This window comes from Manihot esculenta, unplaced genomic scaffold, assembly GCF_001659605.2.
Source record: "Manihot esculenta cultivar AM560-2 unplaced genomic scaffold, M.esculenta_v8 Scaffold64, whole genome shotgun sequence".
In the NCBI taxonomy this organism is placed as follows: domain Eukaryota; kingdom Viridiplantae; phylum Streptophyta; class Magnoliopsida; order Malpighiales; family Euphorbiaceae; genus Manihot; species Manihot esculenta.
Genome location: NW_025215481.1, coordinates 572,783 through 577,782, shown reverse-complemented (window position 1 = coordinate 577,782; position 5,000 = coordinate 572,783).

Sequence of the window (5,000 nt, the reverse complement as noted above, 5' to 3'; positions counted from 1 at the left end):
AGCTCGCAAGGGTGCAATTGCGACTTGTCGATGATGATCAACGCTTCGAGGAGATAGAGTCCCACCTTGAGGAACTTGAGTCTAGTATAGACGAGGTTCGCGAGGAGATGCAAGGGGCGCTAAATGAAGCCATCGACAAGGTGGTTAAAGAAGGTGAGTCTTCGAAATCCTCCCTCCTTAGTGAGATTGCCACACTTAAGGAAGAGAATGTGTTGTTAAGGGGTGAACTTGGGAAATTAGTAGAGGAGTTGAGAAGGATGAAAGATGAGGTGGAAAGTTTGAGGAAAGATAGGGATTGTGAGTCCACTTCATCCATTCCCTCTACTAGGCAAGGAGGAAGTCCCTAAGGAGAGTAGATCTTTGCGAAGGTGTCATTTTTGCAAAGGTCCTCATAGGAGTGGTGAATGCCCAAGGAGGAGTGAGCTTGTTGCTAGGGAGCAAAGCAACGAGGAGACTCCGTTGGAGCCAAGGGTGGCAAACTTGGGTTCTTTACAAGTGTGTGGAACACTTGGACGGGTGGAAAGTTTGGAGGAGCAAGATGAGGAAGCGGGTACCTCATCATCTTCATCGTCGTCATCTTCATCCTCGTGTTTGAGGAAGGACCTAGGGGAACGTGGAGACCAAAAGGGTATAAAGTTGCCGAGGGAGCTACCACCAAGGGAAAAGGTGGATGGTGCCATGGACGAGGGGTCCAAAGTAGCTGAAAGTCCGAGGGAAGTGGTTTCGCCGAAGCAAGGGAGGCGTAGGCGACGACGCTCAAGGGGGAGCAAAAGTAGGTGCAAAGCCGAGGGGATGGCAAAGTCACCTAGCCACAAGGACAAGGGGAATGCTACTAGTGCACTAGAGGAGAAGGCTGAAGGCAACACTTCGTATGTAGGTGGACATACGGAGGGGTCCTCCACAACTTCGCACAAGGGAGATGCGAAGAGGTCCGAAGTTTGCTCAAGTGGTGTTGGGCAAGCGAAGAAGACGCGACGAGGGCGTCGCGAGGATGAGTGGGGGAGAATGTCACGGTCCAAAGGTGATGGGACCAAGGACCCCCAAAATTGGAAGGAAAATTGGCTTTACAGGTTGTTGGAGCCAATTCTGCATTTGGGCCTGGGTGGCAGCCCAAATGAGGTTCAACGGGCTTGTGCTGCTGGTTGCAGGGGAAAAATGCCAACTGGGGCAGATTGGCCAGCAGGCAGGTTGAACGGGCCCGTGGGTGCCAGGGGTGACTGGCACTGTTGGGGAAAACAGGCAGACTTGCGGGCCAGGAGGGCTAGCAAGCGAGGTTCACTTCGGGACTGGGCCAGGAGTGGAGCCCAGCAGGCCAGACGGGCTGGCAAAGGCAATGGAGGCAATCTGGCGAGTGGCAGGCCCAACGGGGTGCAATTGGGCCAGCCCAGCACGGGAGAAGGTGCTGGAAGCCAGGGGGCGTCGCCAGATGGAAGGAGGTTCAATGGGGCTGGAACAGTCGAGAAGGTTCCAGGGGCATCCGGAGATGTCCAGGCGCAGATGAGGTTCAGCGGGCACGCTGGCAGGCCGCGCGAGGCTGGCGGGCCGAGCGCGCAGATGGGGCGCGCTGGTGGGCCGCGCGCACGGAACGATGCTGGTTGGCCGCGCGGGGAAACGAGGTTCACGCGGGCTGGAAGACGCGCGAGAGTTCCAGAAGCTTCGAGGATTCTCCAGGCGCTGCTGGAAGCTGCGAGGCGCGGGCAGAGAGGCGCGGGCGGGCCGAGGACGCGCAGGGCGCACGGGCCCGTAGCACGCCAAAATGAGGTTCATTGCCAGAATCTGCCAGAAAATTCCAGAACGTCCCAGATTGCTCCCAAACCGCCCAAACAGGGGCAGACACGTGGAAAAACACCAACCACGAGTTAAGGTCGGTTGAGCACCCTCATTTGCCTATAAATACCCCCATTGGCAACATGTAACTGAACAACTTGAGAGTGGGAGCCTCCAACACCAAAATAGCCTTTGGGACACCTTGTAGACACTTTGTGGTACATTTGTGAGCTTTCTTGTATTCTTGCCTTGTAAATTTTCCCAAGTGTAATATAAAAGCCATTTTCCCCAATTCTCTTCCCTTCTAGCTAGTTTAGCTAGTTTAGCTTCCTTCATCCCACAAGAAGCTGGCCGAGCTCTTCACAACCCTTCAATTGCTTTCCGCTGCGTGATTGTGAGGTTAGGCTGACTTAGCTCGACGGACTGAGCTGAGTGCCGCACGGCTTAAGCGATTTTTGGGGTTGGAATCATTAAGCCCGTGACAATTAGCACCAAGCTCATCCCCCCAGCCTAGGTATTGCAAAACCACAACAGCCCCGACGTCCATCCACGACCCCGAGGAACGTAAGACCCCACCAAGCAGCAGGCCTACACCACCAAGGACACAAACTAAGACAGGTTGCATCGCACGTCCGCCTGTGTTCAGAGTGCGGTATCCACACCTTGAACCGGCTTCCATTTGACACCCCCCGGCAAAGCCTTCGACCCCAATAGCTTCAGCCCTGTCGCCAGACCCAAACGCCTCAAAAGTCTATGCCACCAGGAACTCACACCATGCCCATTGCATCGCATTTCCGCCAGCACGTTGACCCAAGCACGGCACTAGAATGCCACACCGAAGCCTTGCACAAGCATCCAATTGATACTCCAAGCATGGGGATCGGCCCCAATAGCACTGAGTTCGTCGTCGGAGTTGAGGTACTGACCGCCGAGTTGGATGGAAATATTAGCACAACAAAATCCCAAAGCCCAGTGCATCACCTGGAAACTCGCACATCGGCACGAGCACAACATACAAATGCCATGCCCACACCTTGCACCAGCGTCCATTTAACACGCCCAAGCATTGGGATAAACCACCGGATCATTTCCTTGAACTGTCACCAATGGCCCTGGAATGGGCCCCACCGGGCCCGGGACGGGCCCCACCGGGTCCACCACGCCCGAGAATTTTTTTCGATGTTGAATCGAGAGGTAGAGGTGGAGAGGGGGCTAACAAGCTTATTCGCATGCTATACCGATGCCCACATATGGCCTAGCGCATGCCCAGGCCCCGGCCTTGCTGGCCCCCCCAGGGGGGTGACTACCCACACCCCCCTAAAGAGCCTTAGGAACAAGTTGAGCTGTGCCAGGAGGAAACATCACAATGTCTGAGGTGACACACCCCCCCTAAAAAATTCAATTTTAGGTATTTCGACCTGATTTTTTGCAGATACCTTTATAAAAATGTAATCTAATTTTACAAAAATTTTGAAAATTTTTTATCAAGTCTAGGTATTTTTTTTATTTTTTAAGTGTTAAAAATTCAGAAAATCATAAAAAATAGAAAACCCGTCAGAAAATCACCAAATTTTTTGTGGAACCTTAGAAAAATATTATAAATTTATTTGAGTTGTTATTTGGTGATTTTCTTAAACTTTGCACGGAGACATGACAATGCATGGGGTGACATGACAATACATGAGGTGACATGACAATGTTTAAAGTGACACACCCCCTAAAAAATTCAATTTTAGGTATTTTGACCTGATATTTTGCAGATATATTTAGAAAAATATAATCTAATTTTACAAAAATTTTGAAAATTTTTTATCCAGTCTAGGTATTTTTTTTTATTTTTTAAGTGTTAAAAATTCAGAAAATCATAAAAAAAACACAACTCGTCAGAAAATCACCAAATTTTGTGTGGCACCTTAGAAAAATATAACAAATTTAATTGAGTTGTCATTTGGTGATTTTTTAAAACTTTTCAAAGAGAATTGGCTTGTGTCACAATTCTTGCCAATTTTGGGCATGCACGGTGGCTATAGGAAAAGTAAATGGAGGAGGTAGTGCTCTTGATCTCACAACATATTGTTTCGTGTTCTTTTTGCAATGTGAGATAAGATAGATAAAAACTCATAGAGGTTGCAATGATTGGTTCATAGTCTCAATGAGTAAGAGAGAATCACTCCATAGATTTTCATTGCCTATGCGATGATGGCAAGTGTGCGTCCAAGCATGTGAGCCAACCATTGCAAAATGTTGGTCAATATTTTTTCTCGTGTGTTGAAAGATATTGTCACTGTATAAGTATTCAAGCTTGAGCTTGTTCAGTACAGAAAACAATGGCACGCTTTGCTCGTTGAAGTGTACAATTAATTGACTGCGTGAACCTCTTTTGGCCTGGTGGTTGGCCAACGGGATATACTTGTTTACCAATGCTAACCTCATTTTGCAAAACATGTGCAAATAGCATCAACCCCAACGTTGCACCACGGGCTCATTGGGGAGCAATGGGCACAGCAGGAGGGAGCCACGGGCCAATTGGCTGCCACTGGGCGTGGGAGCAATTCGCTACGGGCCCGGTGGCGCCTTCCTGAGCACAGTTCCCCGTGCAGCAGCAAGGCGCCACGGGCCCGTAGGCGCCTTCCTGAGCACAGTTCCCCGTGCAGCAGCAAGGCGCCACGGGCCCGTAGGCGCCTTCCTGAGCACAGTTCCCCGTGCAGCAGCAAGGCGCCACGGGCCCGTAGGCGCCTTCCTGAGCACAGTTCCCCGTGCAGCAGCAATGCGCCACGGGCCCGTTGGCGAGGAGCAGCGCACTGGTATTTGGGATGTTACTTACTCTGGTTCGATTAGATAAAATTAAAAAAAAAATCGAATCAAACCAATTATTGATAATAGTATATTATTATTTTCAATAATACGGGGAGATTAAACTATAATCAAATTCAAAATATTTCAATTAAATTTTAGAATATTAGAAATAAGGTGTGAAAAATTAAAAAATCCACTAAAAAACCCAACCAAACGAACCGAATCAGATCGGTTCGATCGAAATCAATTTTTATCCGAATCGATTCGGACCGGTTCGATTTGATGTCAAATCGAGAGGTAGAGGTGGAGAGGGGGCTAACAAGCTTATTTGCAGGCTATACCGATGCCCACGTATGGCCTAGCGCATGCCCAGGCCCCGGCCTTGCTGGCCCCCCCAGGGGGGTGACTACCCACACCCCCCTAAAGAGCCTTAGGAA